Source organism: Erpetoichthys calabaricus, chromosome 4, assembly GCF_900747795.2.
Source record: "Erpetoichthys calabaricus chromosome 4, fErpCal1.3, whole genome shotgun sequence".
Lineage (NCBI taxonomy): Eukaryota > Metazoa > Chordata > Cladistia > Polypteriformes > Polypteridae > Erpetoichthys > Erpetoichthys calabaricus.
Genome location: NC_041397.2, coordinates 315267797 through 315284039, shown reverse-complemented (window position 1 = coordinate 315284039; position 16243 = coordinate 315267797).

Genomic DNA, 16243 nt, shown 5'->3' with positions numbered 1-16243 from the left:
CTGAATCCACAGACTGATATGTTTTTGGTTGTGAAGGTAGTTCTTGAAGTAAAATGTGGTTTATAGTCATAGTCATGTCATTTCTTGGTGCCAGGATAGCTCTCTCCCTCAACCATGACACGTCATTTTCGTGGAGATTTCGTAGATTTGATCGATGGTGATCACCTCGATAGACATGTTAATGGGGGTACGGTTGGAACGATAAAGGAAATGGGTACCTGAACAATGTAAACTAAGTCTAAAATACCTACACAAAAACTATAATCGTAATTAACGAACAAAAAAACAGCGGAGAAGCTGTGGATTAAATAAAAAGGCTACAGTTATCAGCAGGGAGACGTGAATACCGTGGTGAAGCAAAGAAGGGAATGAAGAGACCGGAGCGAAAGGACAGCCTTATATAGGCAGGCAGCCAACAACGTGGGAGGCGTGGGGATGGGGGACCCAACGCCGCCTCACACGGCGACCAAGCTGCAGGCTATGGACATATATATGTACGTAAGTAGAATTCAGTTAGCGTTGGGAACCCACGTACCAAATTTTTTGAAGATGGGCCCATAAGTAACAAAGACCATTGGAAAGTTCAATATGGCGGCCGACAGTGGTGTCATACCACCGAAATAAGTACATACATCAGTTTCGGTTAGTGCAGGGAAGCTGCCTACCAAATTTCATGAAGATGGGGCCATAAATAAGAAAGTTTAACATGGTGGACGTTGTCTACCATTATGACCGTTACATGTAGAATTTTGAAATGAAACCAGCTTAACTTTTGTAAGTAAGCTGTAAGGAATGAGCCTGCCAAATTTCAGCCTTCTACCTACACGGGAAGTTGGAGATTATTAGTATAGATTTAGGAATCAACTTTGTCACAGATGTTTTTTCTAAAAGAATCAGCTTCAGACTAAAAGGAGACATAAGATACAAATGAGGTTAAAGGAGTCAACATTGAAATTTTCATTTAAAAATCATGGTATATTTTGTAGGGCGGCACGGTGGCGCAGTGGTAGCGCTGCTGCCTTGCAGTTAGGAGACCCGGGTTCGCTTCCTGGGTCCTCCCTGCGTGGAGTTTGCATGTTCTCCCCGTGTCTGCGTGGGTTTCCTCCGGGCGCTCCGGTTTCCTCCCACAGTCCAAAGACATGCAGGTTAGGTGGATTGGCGATTCTAAATTGGCCCTAGTGTGTGCTTGGTGTGTGGGTGTGTTTGTGTGTGTCCTGCGGTGGGTTGGCACCCTGCCTAGGATTGGTTCCCTGCCATGTGCCCCGTGTTGGCTGGGATTGGCTCCAGCAGACCCCCGTGGCCCTGTGTTCGGATTCAACCGGTTGGAAAATGGATGGATGGCTGGGTATATTTTGTGAGATCTCTTTCTAGCCTTGATTTAATCTCCATCTAGTCTTTGTATTGTCTTTATCTTTTATAGGTTTATTGCATTCTTCATCCCACCAAGGCACAAGTCTTGCTGGGAGGTGTGGAGAAGAGATTTGAGATTTATTGTGATTAACATTTGTTTCTTTATTGGTGGCTGTGGTGCTTACTATCTATCTATCTATCTATCTATCTATCTATCTATCTATCTATCTATCTATCTATCTATCTACAGGCACTCTTGATGTTGTACCACCACGCCTCTTAGTGGAAGCCTTTGATGTTTTGGGTCCATCTTTACAAGCCATTATCAATGATTCTGTTAGTAAGGGGGTTGTGACCTCATTTCTTAAACATGCTGCGGTGCGTCCCTGTCTAAAAAAAGGCAGAATTAGATCATGGAGTTTAAGCCAATTTTAGCCCGATTTCCCAATTGCCATTTCTGGCTAAAATATTAGAAAGAATTATTTATAATCAATTGGTTGATTACCTTAACTCCAATAATTTATTTGAGATCTACCAATCTGGCTTTAGGCGTTATCATGGTGTTGAGACAGCCCTCCTGAAAGTATTCAATGACCTTGACCTGTCCGCTGCCTTTGACACCATTTATCATGAGACATTGTTGCGGCTTGAACATCTTGTTGGGCTTAAAGGGGCCTCTCTTAACTCGTCCAGGTCATATCTAACTAGTAGACACTTTTCAGTGACTTTAAATTCCTCTTTTTCGTCTACTGCTACTCTTAAATGTGGTGTTCCTCAGGGTTCCATTTTGGGTCCTATTTTATTCTCTATATCCCTTCACCCTGTTGGAGCTATTTTTAGGACATTTACCATTTCTTTTCACTGCTATGCTGATGACACACAGGTTTATATTCCTGTCTGCAACTCTGCAATGAATCAATTGCACAACTAAGATCCTGGATGGCTAATAATTTTCTTGATCTGAATCAAAATAAAATGGAGGTGCTTGTAGTGGGTCCATCAGCTAAAGCCCAAATTGGTCTTGGACTTCTCGGCTCTTTCTCTGTCTTTTGCAAACTTCAAGTCCACAATCTTGGTGTTATCTTTGACAGTAGCCTCTCTTTTGAGAAACAGATTAATTCGTTAGTCAAAAGTTGCTTTTTCCAGCTTTGTCTTTTAGGTAAGATAAAGCCTTTTTATCTTCTAGGGATCTTGAGAAAGCTGCTCATGCTTTAATCTTTTCTCGCCTTGATTACTACAACTCTCTGTATTCTGGGATTAGCAAATCTCTGATACGCAGGTTACAGTTGGTCCAGAATGCTGCCGCTTGCTTTCTGGTTGGGGCAAGAAAGTCTGATGCTGTTTCTCCTATATTAGCTTCTTTACACTGGCTGCCTGTCAGTTTTCGAATTGATTTTAAAATCTTGTTGCTAGTTTTTAAATCTTTACATGGGCTTGCTCCTGCCTGTTTATCTGAACTGTGTGTTTTACACCAGCCATCTAAAGTGCTTAGATCTTCTGGTCAGTTGTCTCTTGTGGTCCCTCGTACCAAGTGTAAAACTAAGGGGGACAGACAGGACTTGTGCAGCCTTGCCAGTGGAACTCTTTAGCTCATCACATAAAGGAGTCGTCTACAATTCAAACGAAATTAAAGACTCATTTCTATTTACTAGCTTTCCATGACCTTCAGTAACACTGATGGTTTCCTCATTGTGATTATGTAATCTGACTTCTATTTATTATTTATTTTATTTATGTTCATTTATTTTATTTCTATTTATGTTAATTGTATGTTTTTTACTTTTATTCTTTTATTCTATTATTGTAAAGCACTTTGGCCACAGCATTCCTATCTTGTTTAAATTTGCTATATAAATAAATTTGACATTGACATTATTCAAAGAAGAAGAAGCATTAAAATACTTCTGAATGCTTTTAACCTGTATTCTGTGCATCTGTCTGTTGGGTTTAAAGGGGCAACAGTGACCTCTAGCATTCACAAAATTCTTTATTAAATTGATACTTATATCTAATTTTAATTATAATAATAATAATAATTCTTTACATTTATATAGCTCTTTTCTCACTACTTAAAGTGCTCTCCAAACAGGAAGGACCCAGGAAGCAAACCCACAACCTCCTTACTGCAAAGCAGCAGCACTACCACTGTTTTCCAGCACTTTTTTTTAGTCAGGTGGCCTGATGTACATCCTGACAACTTTAGCATGAAACATCTTCAGAGAGTTTTTTTTAATTTAATGACATTTCTCCAGTTTTCACCAGCAGTGCTGAAATAGGTGATGTAGTATAAACACCTGTGCATATTCTCAAGTCTGATGATGGGATCATCTCTAATTTCTTTAGCTGTACTAAACATCCGTAATTGACCTTATCATGGATCTATGTATCTGTAAAAATATAACTTTATTGGGCTCTCAATCTTAACCAGTTATTCCTTTCATTAAGTTTAAAACCTTTCTACTTTCGTTGCAGGTGACTATTAGCATTAGGTGAAGATTTCGGCATCTCTTGCACATGGAGGAGATTTACCAAGGTGTACATGACAATGATGGATATCTTGCTTCTTCCGTAGCTTAGTTGTAGTGATCTTGTCTTGATCTAATGTCTTCACAAAGGTGTTTGACACCAACCCACAAGGATGTGTCATATTTGTGTCTGTCTTCTGCTTTGTCTTCATGCTCATTTGGCTCTTCTGCTTCCTCCTGGGGGCAAATTAGAGCTCTGTTTGGCTTGGACTATATGTGGTCTACTGTTGGACAGAGGCTTTGTTCTACCTTAGTGTGTCTGTGGCTCAAGAGTATACATCGATTATGATTAATCTATCAACAATTTCTGCCACCTCCTTTATATGGGGACTGGCTTCAAGGAATACCAAGAGGATATTGCCACAGTGCTCCTCTCCTACATTATCACTCTCCTGTGTTTAATCCATGTCACATTCTTGGCCATCTGATGGAAAAAGGCTTAAGCATCAAGAACTGTAAAATGGTGCTTGTATAATTTTATATTTTTCTCTCTGGAATGTGCTGCTGGTATAAGATATGTGAGGTGCAATGGGTTGATCCTAGATTGAAGTTCTGTGTAATTCAGTTGTGTGGAAATTTCCTGTTTAGATTTTTGTATCTTCATGTTTTACTAGATTCAGACTTTTAATAAATCTGGAGTTTGTACTACAAAAGCAAAAATCCTTTTTACTTCAATAATTAATATGAGTTATGTGAGTACTGTATTCCATAATAATGTATCGTCAAACCATAGTGGACGGACGGACGTACGTATGTACATACATACATACATACATAACTTTATTTGTTTCCATGAGGAAATTTGGCTTTTTACAGAAGCTCTTTAAATAAACAAATAAATAAATAAATAAACACACACTTTGGTCTGAACAAAAAACAAATGTAAAAAGAAAGAAAACTTCTGACTTGGCAGTCCTAGTCCCAGTGAGGCACTTTACAGACATATTGCTGTTGATATAAAAGACTTCCAGTCTCATTTCTTCACACACTTCTGCTGAATAATTCCTTGGCTGAAAGTCCTCAGTGTTTGTGTGTCACAGAGAGGATGTGCAGCATTGTTCATAATGCCACTCAGTTGTGTCTTCATTCTCTCTCTCCACTATGACTTCCAGGGGGTCCAGAGTGCATCCATTAACTGAGTCTGCCCTTTTAATTAGCTTGTTATCTACGATAGGCCTGTCCTGACGTGATATCACCTGTCCAGCACACCACACTGGCCATCACTGAGTTATAGAAGAATGGAAGGATGTCACTTCCCACATTAAAAAAGTCTACTCTGCCCTTTCTTCTGTAGTTCCTCTGTTTTCTGAGACCAGTCCAACCTGTCATTAATTTGTACCACCATCATGATTGCCTGTTTCCATAATTTAGGTAATTTGCCAAATTCCATCCATCCATCCATCCATCCATCCATCCTCTTCCGCTTATCCGAGGTCGGGTCGCGGGGGCAGCAGCTTGAGCAGAGATGCACAGACTTCCCTCTCCCATTTCTTCTAGCTCTTCCGGGAGAATCCCGAGGCGTTCCCAGGCTAGCCGGGAGACATAGTCCCTCCAGCGTGTCCTGGGTCTTCCCCGGGGCCTCCTCCCGGTTGGACGTGCCCAGAACACCTCACCAGGGAGGCGTCCAGGAGGCATCCTGATCAGATGCCCGAGCCACCTCATCTGACTCCTCTCGATACGGAGGAGCAGCGGCTCTACTCTGAGCCCCTCCCGGATGACTGAGCTTCTCACCCTATCTTTAAGGGAGAGCCCAGTCACCCTGCGGAGGAAACTCATTTCAGCCGCTTGTATTCGCAATCTCATTCTTTCGGTCACTACCCATAGCTCATGACCATAGGTGAGGGTAGGAACATAGATCAACCGGTAAATTGAGAGCTTTGCGTTATGGCTCAGCTCCTTTTTCACCACGACAGACCAATGCAGAGCCCTCATCACTGTGGATGCCGCACCGATCCGCCTGTCGATCTCACGCTCCATTCTTCCCTCACTCGTGAACAAGACCCCGAGATACTTGAACTCCTCCACTTGAGGCAGGATCTCGCTCCCAACCCTGAGAGGGCACTCCACCCTTTTCCGGCTGAGGACCATGGTCTCGGATTTGGAGGTGCTGATTCCCATCCCAGCCGCTTCACACTCAGCTGCGAACCGATCCAGAGAGAGCTGAAGATCACGGCCTGATGAAGCAAACAGGACAACATCATCTGCAAAAAGCAGGGACCCAATCCTGAGTCCACCAAACCGGACCCCCTCAACACCCTGGCTGCGCCTAGAAATTCTGTCCATAAAAGTTATGAACAGAATCGGTGACAAAGGGCAGCCCTGGCGGAGTCCAACTCTCACTGGAAACGGGTTCGACTTACTGCCGGCAATGCGGACCAAGCTCTGACACCGGTTGTACAGGGACCGAACAGCCCTTATCAGGGGGTCTGGTACTCCATACTCTTAGAGTACCCCCCACATGATTCCCCGAGGAACACGGTCAAACGCCTTTTCCAAGTCCACAAAACACATGTAGACTGGTTGGGCGAACTACCATGCACCCTCCAGGACTCTGCTAAGGGTGTAGAGCTGGTCCACTGTTCCGCGACCAGGACGAAAACCACACTGTTCCTCCTGAATCCGAGGTTCGACTATCCGACGGACCATACTCTCCAGAACCCCCGAATAGATTTTTCCAGGGAGGCTGAGGAGTGTGATCCCTCTGTAGTTGGAACACACCCTCCGGTCCCCCTTCTTAAAGAGGGGGACCACCACCCCGGTCTGCCAATCCAGAGGCACTGTCCCTGATGTCCATGCGATGTTGTAGAGACGTGTCAACCAAGACAGCCCTACAACGTCCAGAGCCTTGAGGAACTCCGGGCGTATCTCATCCACCCCCGGGGCCCTGCCACCAAGGAGTTTTTTGACCACCTCGGTGACCTCAGTCCCAGAGATGGGGGAGCCCACCTCCGAGTCCCCAGGCTCTGCTTCCTCATTGGAAGGTATGTTATTGGGATTGAGGAGGTCTTCGAAGTACTCCCCCCACCGACCCGAGTCGAGGTCAGCAGCACACCATCCCCACCATATACAGTGTTGACACTGCACTGCTTCCCCCTCCTGAGATGCCGGATGGTGGACCAGAATCTCCTTGAAGCCGTCTGAAAGTCATTCTCCATGGCCTCCCCAAACTCCTCCCATGCCCGAGTTTTTGCCTCAGCAACCACCGAAGCCGCATTCCACTTGGCCTGCCGGTACCTATCAGCTGCCTCCAGAGTCCCACAGGACAGAAGGGACCGGTAGGACTCCTTCTTCAGCTTGACGGCATCCCTCACCGCTGGTGTCCACCAACGGGTTCGGGGATTGCCGCCACGACAGGCACCGACCACCTTACGGCCACAGCTCCGGTCAGCCGCCTCAACAATAGAGGCATGGAACATGGCCCATTCGGACTCAATGTCCCCCACCTCCCTCGGGACATGGTCGAAGTTCTGCCGGAGGTGGGAGTTGAAGCTACTTCTGACAGGGGGCTCTGCCAGACGTTCCCAGCAGACCCTCACAACACGTTTGGGCCTACCAGGCCTGACCGGCATCCTCCCCCACCATCGAAGCCAACTCACCACCAGGTGGTGATCAGTTGACAGCTCCGCCCCCTCTTCACCCGAGTGTCCAAGACATGTGGCCGCAAGTCCGACGACACGACCACAAAGTCGATCATCGAACTGAGGCCTAGGGTGTCCTGGTGCCAGGTGCACATATGAACACCCCTATGCTTGAACATGGTGTATGTTATGGACAATCCGTGACAAGCACAGAAGTCCAATAACAAAACACCGCTCGGGTTCAGATTGGGGGGGCCATTCCTCCCAATCACGCCCTTCCAGGTCTCACTGTCATTGCCCACGTGAGCATTGAAGTCTCCCAGCAGTACGAGGGAGTCCCCAGAAGGTATGCTCTCTAGCACCCCCTCCAGGGACTCCAAAAAGGGTGGGTACTCCGAGCTGCTGTTCAGTGCATACGCACAAACAACAGTTAGGACCCGTCCCCCCACCTGAAGGCGAAGGGAGGCTACCCTCTCGTCTACTGGGGTAAACCCCAATGTACAGGCTCCAAGTCGGGGGGGCAATAAGTACAGTATACCCACACCCGCTCGGCGCCTCTCACCAGGGGCAACTCCAGAGTGGTAGAGAGTCCAGCCCCTCTCAAGGAGATTGGTTCCAGTGTCCAAGCTGTGCGTCGAGGTGAGCCCGACTATATCTAGCCGGAACCTCTCAACCTCATGCACTTGCTCAGACTCCTTCCCCTTCAGAGAGGTGACATTCCACGTCCCAAGAGCCAGCTTCTGTATCCGAGGATCGAACCGCCAAGGTCCCCGCCTTCGGCCACCACCCAACTCACATTGCACCCGACCTCCTTGGCCCCTCTCATAGGTGGTGAGCCCATGGGAAGGGGGACCCACGTTGCCTCTTTGGGCTGTGCCCAGCCTAGCCCCATGGGTGCAAGCCCGGCCACCAGGCGCTCGCCATCGAGCCCCACCTCCAGGCCTGGCTCCAGAGGGGGGCCCCGGTGACCCGCATCCGGGCGAGGGAAAACGCCGTCCAAATTTTTTATTCGTCATAGTATGTCTGTTGAACCGCACTTTGTCTCATCCCTCACCTAGGACCAGTTTGCCTTGGGTGGCCCTACCAGGGGCATGAAGCCCCAGACAACAGAGCTCCTAGGATCACTGGGACTCGCAAACCCCTCCACCACGGTAAGGTGGCGGTTCGAGGAGGGGCCCAAATTCCGCATACCGTATTAAATAAATGAAGTAATGCTTCTAAAACCTTTTTTACTCAGTTTTTTTAAGAACTAAGACTAGAACTAAGAACTAAGACTAACTTTTAAGAACTCGTCCTGGGTATGACGTTAAACTGTATCCGGCCCTGCAAGCAGTCCTCCAACTTGCAGGGAAATCATGGGGGTTGGTGGCAGGATTGGCATTCCAGCCACCGTAAAAAAAACTTCACAAAGCTCCGAGACAACAGAAAGGACACCTTCTTGCTCTCCACGGGAGTCTACTGCAGCCGCCCACAGGAAGGCTGCTCGCATCATGAAGGGGATGGGAGAAAGCCCTCGGGAGCCCCATCCTCGAAAGAGTCGAAACTGTAGGAGAGCCAGTGGGGTCAGGTCTGTTGGAAATCGGAACTGGTGTAGTGCTGAGGCGTCGACCACTCGGGTCCCAATTTAAGGTGGCCCATATGGGTGGCCACATGGAACATCTTGTCTCTCCGATGATCAAGATGATCATCTTCCTCTGCTGTCGGAGGAGCTGCATAAACTCCGCATTTCAGTGGCGGCACTCTCTGAGGTGCGCATACCAGGGACTGGCCAGATCTCTATAGGTGGATACACCTTTTATTGGCATGGTCAGTCTGATGGCTGTCATACTCGGGGAAAAGCTTTAGCGGACTGGCTTCTTCCAATGGTGTCCGATGTCACTCCTTTCAACGAGCGTATTTTGAGACTCAGATTATGGCACTCCCTGGGTGCCTTGTCTGTTGTCTTAGTGTATGCTCCGACCACGGTGACTGATGTCTCGGGTAAGGGAGACATTTTATTCAGAGCTTTGCTCAGTGGTTGATGGGTGCCCATGAGGTGACACTCCTCTGGTTATGGATAACTTCAATACAGCCACTGGCACTGAGAGGGCTGGCTATTATTATTTTGGTCCCCGTGGGTATGGTGACCGTGGTGAAAGTGGCTCTATGTTCCTTGACTTTGCAAAAGGTCAGGGGCTGCGAATCGCTGGATCCTGGTTCCAGCGCCCACAACCGCATTGTTGGACTTGGTGGTGCGGTGAAGGAGATCGATCACATCCTCGTGGGCAGACGCTGGAGGCTCTTGCAAAACCAGTTTGTGAATTCTGACCACAAACTTGTTGTTGCTACTTTTAGGATCCAGCTTAGGTCCAGTAGGTTACCACCTACTAGGAAAATGAGCCTGGACTTGGCCAGACTCCAAGACTAGGCTGTTTCTAATGAGTTTGCACTCAGTTTGTATGAGGAAATTGCAGATTTGGGTACGACTTCTGATCCTAATGTGATGTGGGAGACCTTCCGTGACAAGACCCTGAAGGTTGCTGAGGGTTCTGTTGGTGTTACCGGTGTTCCCAGAAGGAGGTGTTTCATCTCGCAGGGCATCCTGGATATCATTGAGAGGAGTCGCAGTGCATGGCTCAATGGTAACTCTGGTCTGTAATGGGAACTGAGAAGGACTACTGCGAGGGCTCTGAGGGCAGATAAAGAGGCGTTTGTTAAAGGAATTTGTGAGCAAGTGACACACCATCTGTGGTCTAGCGACCCACGTCCTGCTTACAGAGGAATCGAAGCATTACGCACATCTGAATCTGTTCTTCGGAGAGTTGCAGTCAAGGCAGCTGATGGAACGGTCCTTACCGATGACACTGCAGTTGTGACCCGCTGGGCTGGCTACTTTGAGCAGTTGTTCAGAGCTGATCCTCCGGCTAGGACATTGGATTTCTCTGGGTCCATGGTTCTTGAGGCTTGTCCTCCAATTAGCTGTGAACCACCCAATCTCACTGAGATTGCACAGGTGGTGAACCAGCTGAGGGGAGGAAAGGCTGCCGGGATCTGTGGTATCCGGGGTGAACTTCTCCAGGCTGGTGGTAAGGCTGTCCTCCTGGCATTGCAAGCAATCTTTGCTTCCATTTGAGGGACTGGCATCATCCCAACTGACTGGAAAAAGGGACTTATCATCCCTATGTGGAAAGGGAAGGCTGATCGCATGGATTGCAGCAGCTACAGGGGGATAACACTGCTCTAGGTGCTGGGTAAGGTCCTTGCTAGGGTCGTCCTCAATAGGATCCATGATCACTTGCTCACCAACCAGCGATCGGAACACCCTGGTTTTACGCCTAGGAAGTCTACCATCGACCGCATCTTGGCACTGAGGGTTCTCATGGAGCGCAAGCGCGAATATCAGTAGAGTTTCTTTGCAGCCTTTGTCGATTTTCATAAAGCGTTCGACTCAGTTGATCGAGCTGCCCTGTGGGATGTCCTGAGGGTTCGCAGGATCCTTTCGAGGTTGCTGGATATCATGGCCGGCCTGTACACTGGTACTGTGAGTGCTGTGCAGAGTGGAGGCAGAACCTCTGCGTTTTTCCCAGTTGATTCTGGGGTTTGTCAGCGGTCTGTTCTGCTCCTACTCTGTTCAATGCTTGTATGGACTGGGTGTTGGGCAAGGTCGTGGGGTCCAGCGGCTGTGGGGCATCTGTTGGTGAAGAAAGATTCATGGATCTAGACTTTGCTGATGATGCTGTGATCTTCGCGCAGTCAATGGAGGCTCTGATCGGGGTGCTCGAGAGACTGAGCGAGGAGTTTGAGTGTCTGGGCTTACGAGTGTCCTGGATAAAAACCAAGAGCCAAGCCTTTAATGACCTCTTGGGCAAAGCCGTCAGCAGTGTGTCTGTCTGCGGAGAGAGTGTCGACCTTGTTGAGGGGTTTACTTACCTTGGCAGTGACATTCATGTCTCTGGTGACTCTGCCTATGAAGTCAGTAGACGGATTGGGAGAGCATGGGGGGGGTCATGAGGTTTCTGAAAAGGCACTCCTGATATCTATGCAACAGGATGAAGGTCCAAGTCTTTAGAGTCCTGGTGCTTCCTGTCTTGCTATATGTTTGCGAGACATGGATGCTAACCAGTGACCTGAGATGAAGACTGGACTCCTTTGGTACTGTGTCTCTCCAGAAAATCCTTGGGTACCATTGGTTTGACTTTGTGTTGCTTATGGAGTCCCGAATGAGGCACATTACCTGCATTGTGAGGGAGCATCAGTTACGGCACTACGGCCATGTGGTGCTTTTCCCCGAGGGTGATCCAGCCCGTAAGATCCTCATTGTTGGGGACCTGAGTGGCTGGACCAGGCCAAGGGGTCGCCCACATAACACCTGGCTGCTGCAGATAGAGGGTCATTTCCGGAGGGTAGGACTGGACTGTGTGTCTGCCTGGGGGGTTGCCAACTGGGATCCCAAGTTGTTTCGTCGTGTAGTGGGTGAGGCAACGCACTGTACTAGTGTATGCTCCCCAATTTGACTTAACTTGACTTTTTAAGAACACCTTATAACTTCCATATTTGCCTAGAAATGTATTTTAATTACTTTCATACATTTAATCAGTTCTTCTAATTTAAAACAGCTATTATAGGCATCATCTAAGCTATTAATTCCCTCTTCACTTTATTTAAACCTTCTTAATATCAAATTCCTTATGTCAATCATTTCATTATCTAGTGTGGAATATAGCCTGGACACAGACAGGTAGACATGTTTAAAAGCACCACCACACATTTATTTACAGTCTTCAATATTTACACAAGTGTACACAAACCCCCAGGACTCCCCCAAAGTCCAGGCCTCATAATGCCTTTATCTCTCTTCAGGCCACCTCTTTGCCTCTCCTCTGAGCTCTGTCCTTCTCCTCTCCCGACTCCAGCCAACGAATGGAGGGAGGCGGCCCCTTTTATTCCCACACGGATGACGTCCAGGTGCCTCCCGATAAGCTTCCGCCGACACTCCCCAGTGTGGCGGAAGTACTGGCTGCACACCCGGAAACACTCTGTTCGTCCCTGGTCTTCTTCCCCCCAGCACTTCCGGGTGTGGCGGAAGTGCTGAGGGCCAGGGCTCTTCAGGCATTGGGGTGCCCCCTGGCGGTGACTACTGGTCCCTATAAGGTTGAGCTTCTAAGCTCTGTTCCCGTGGTCCCCAAAGCCACCAGGGCGGTAGCCCCCTTGTGGTCTGGAGGAGGCGTAAGCCCTCCTCTGTCCTTCTGGGTCATCCAGGCTGGGTACCACCCCCAGCCGCTCGCCACACTAGATTGACATTACTAGAAATCTTCCTAAAATGTTTGGCAATGTGCTTTTTATTTATCAGTTAGAGCTCTCTTCCTTTCCCAATCCAGCGCTGGAATAGCATGGTCTTTATATCGCCCATTCATTGCTCAAACTTTGTATTTTGTATTTCCTGGCCATATACCATATACATTTCCCAGCCTAATCACTAGATACTAGTGAACTAAATCAATTCAAGATGTTTAATTTGTTCTTGTATCTATTCTTGTACCTGAGCCATCATTCAACCAAAATAAAATTTATCCATAACATCTTCTCTTATCCTACCATTGTCATCTGCTGTTCACTACCTCATAACATATTGTAAGCATTAAAGACACCACACCGATTCACTGGGTCTCCTTTATTTCCAACTAGTTTTTTTAATTTATCAAAACGTAATGCTTTACAAGGGTTACAAAAGTGAATAATTATACAACTGTCTTTTTTAAACCATACTTCTTTCAAATTATATCTCAGGTCTATGGCTTCATCAGTTTGAATAATTGTACACTGTATATTATTCTTCACTAATATCATACACCCACCACCAGTTTCACCTCTTTTAACTTTCCTGATACTTGTGTATCCCTGAATTTTAAATTCAGGTACTGGCCTCAGCCATTTCTCTTGTGTATATATTATTTATATTTCATTATCCATATCCTGTAAATAAATTTTAAATTCATAATTTCCTAATAGACTCCTTGCATTCCAATTTAAAATATTAAATGACATTTAAAAAACTAAATGATCCTTTGATAAAATATCATTTACATCGTCAAATTAAATATCTTGAATCTGCAGGTATTTTTCTGCTGCCTTAACGATAATTTTATTTTTTTTCAGTTTTGCTTTTCATTTGAACAGTACAGTTTATCACCACAATAACAAATGCTATAAAATTAACTTTATTTATTGCCATAACATCTGTATCCATTTGTTCTTCATTTATATTTCTATCAGTTTATTCCCTTCTTTCTGAAAATTAACTTCTTGAATTTTTTGATGTTATTTAGTTGCTACCTAGTTTTCTTCCTTACATTACCTAATGCTTCTGCATAAGTCACTTTATACTCGGCTCTCATTTTATGAACTTCTTTTGTCTTCTTATATTTTGTGCATCCATCGTATCCAGCAGTGTGATTTCCATTGCAGCTGCAACATTTTATTTCCACTCTTTCTTCACATGTCCCAAGTTCATGTTTATCATCTCATCTACCAAAGCATTTTGTACTTCTACACACTAAGTGTCCTATCTCTTCTGACAACTAAAACACCAAATCAGCATTGGAATAAAATTTATTAATTCCGTGGGGGAAATCAAATGCATACAGAGGCAAAAACAAAAAAATCAAGATTCAGACTCACAGGACAAATAATACAGCCAATCAATCAATTGACAAATTAAAAAGTGTGTATTTATTTATTAAGTACATGAGGTGGAGGCACTGAATTGCCAGATATAAGTGGGTAGGAAAGACCCCCTGATGCACTTCTTAGCACACCATTCTGGAATAAACCTGTGGCTAAAAGTGCTTGTGTAGAGATGGCATCCACTTTTTCCCCCATCCTCTTTTCCACAAACAGATTCCAGTGTGCCCAGGGTTTGTCCTGTGATGGCACAGGCTTTCCTGATAAGTTTGTTCAGACATTGTGCTTCTTTTGAGCTCAAGTCACTTCCCCAGGATACTCGCAAACTGCTGTCTGTTGGTCAGGTAGTTTATGGTCCAGGAGATTGTGAGGACATCACGATTCAAAGCCTTGGACCTTTTCCCCAAAATGGTGTTAAAAGCAATGGAAAAGTTACAGAACATGATCCTGAGTGGAGTGCTAGCTTTGTCGAAGTGGAAGTAGGTTCTATAACATGTAGATGAAAACATCTTCCACACTTCTATGTGACTGATAGGTAAACTGTAGAGGATCCAGGTATTCTGAAACCAGTAGTCATAGCTGTTTTAGAACCAGCCTCTCAAAGGTCTTCATGATGTATAAGACACTATAAGAAGGTTAATTTTGGCTCTATCTATCTATCTATCTTTTTTTTATTTGTACTGTATTTCCCCAAAATTTTTGTGCTCTTTTTGTTAAATGTTTATTTGACATAGGCAGGAATCGGTTTTGGGAGAGGAACTGTTTCTGGCTCCTGACCAGGGCACAAGTGTGTGGACTTCTCCTGCATTCAGTGGGCACAAACTTTGGCTTGCTGGAGGAAGGTTGGAAATAGAAGAATCTACCCCAGAAAGCGTACAGGAGCCTCCATTACATTGTATTTCTTTTTATTCTCCCAGACAGAAAGGAAATAAAATATTAGAAATTCAAGGTAACTGATGTTTTTATCTTCTGTTGCCTAATGTAAAGGAAAGAAAAGAGCAGTGTAGTGGAAGGTTACACTGATGCTGTAAGCCATCGGATATTCAAGATCAGCCTGAAGCAGATTGCTGGGATAACATAATGCAGAACTTTTTAGAGACATTTTTGTTGGTCAAGTATCATAAGTTATGGGGAAATATAGTTATATATGTTTATAATTTAGAAAACACTTGTTGAATTTTAATTTAGAGTTGAATATATTTACATAGCGACTGCTGTAAGTTTATTGTATAAATGCTTATATTCAGTATTATGTCGCACAAGTTCATTATCACTAGAATTACCAGAGCCTACGAAAAAACTCGTAGATCCGGCCCACCTTAAATCGCTTCTTAAATCCATTCACACCTCTCCACCAGCTTCTTTTGTCCTCTAAATGTGCTGATAAAGACAAGCTGCCAGCAACCGGCTAAGACATCCCCCTAAACCCCCCCCCCCCCCCCCCCGACTTAGAACGTGAACGAACTTCATGATGACAGGGTGCTGTGAGAATTTAGAATTAAATCCCTCAATCCCGCCTTGATATTTATGTATGGCTATTCTTAATAAACCCATTTTTTTGGTATGTGTAACTTTAAAAACATTGTTAACATCTGTAGTGGTGTACAGTATGTTCTAACTTTGGTGAAATTTAATGTTTTCCAAATTACAAATGATTACAAGTTAAAAAAAAAAAAATCAGATATGTATACAAGCCACGCCCTTGTACAAAACATTAGAGCACACATTTTAAAGGAAAGAACTTAAAATAAATAAGATAATATGCAAACCTATTAGAAGCCTTTAGGGGGTGGGTGTTGGTGGACCGACGAGCAAATCAAAAAAGGAAGACAACCAACGTATCAGACTGGCACCACCGTTAAATGTTCAATATGGCGGTGAGGTAAGCGCTTAATTTTCGATAAAACTACATCTTCCTTTTTAACGGAGCTGTTTGTAAAAGTCGTTTGATTTACAGCCACTACCTTCATACTTTAACACAGTTCTATGCCGGTAATGTTGAGCATCAACACTCCGTTAAGTATTGCCCAACTTTTCCGTTATACTTCGGTTTATGCTTCTTGTGTTTATGGTTGTGTAGTCGGTCGGCTGAGAGGTGAAAGAGAACGTCGCAGTTCGAAGCTGTGTCTT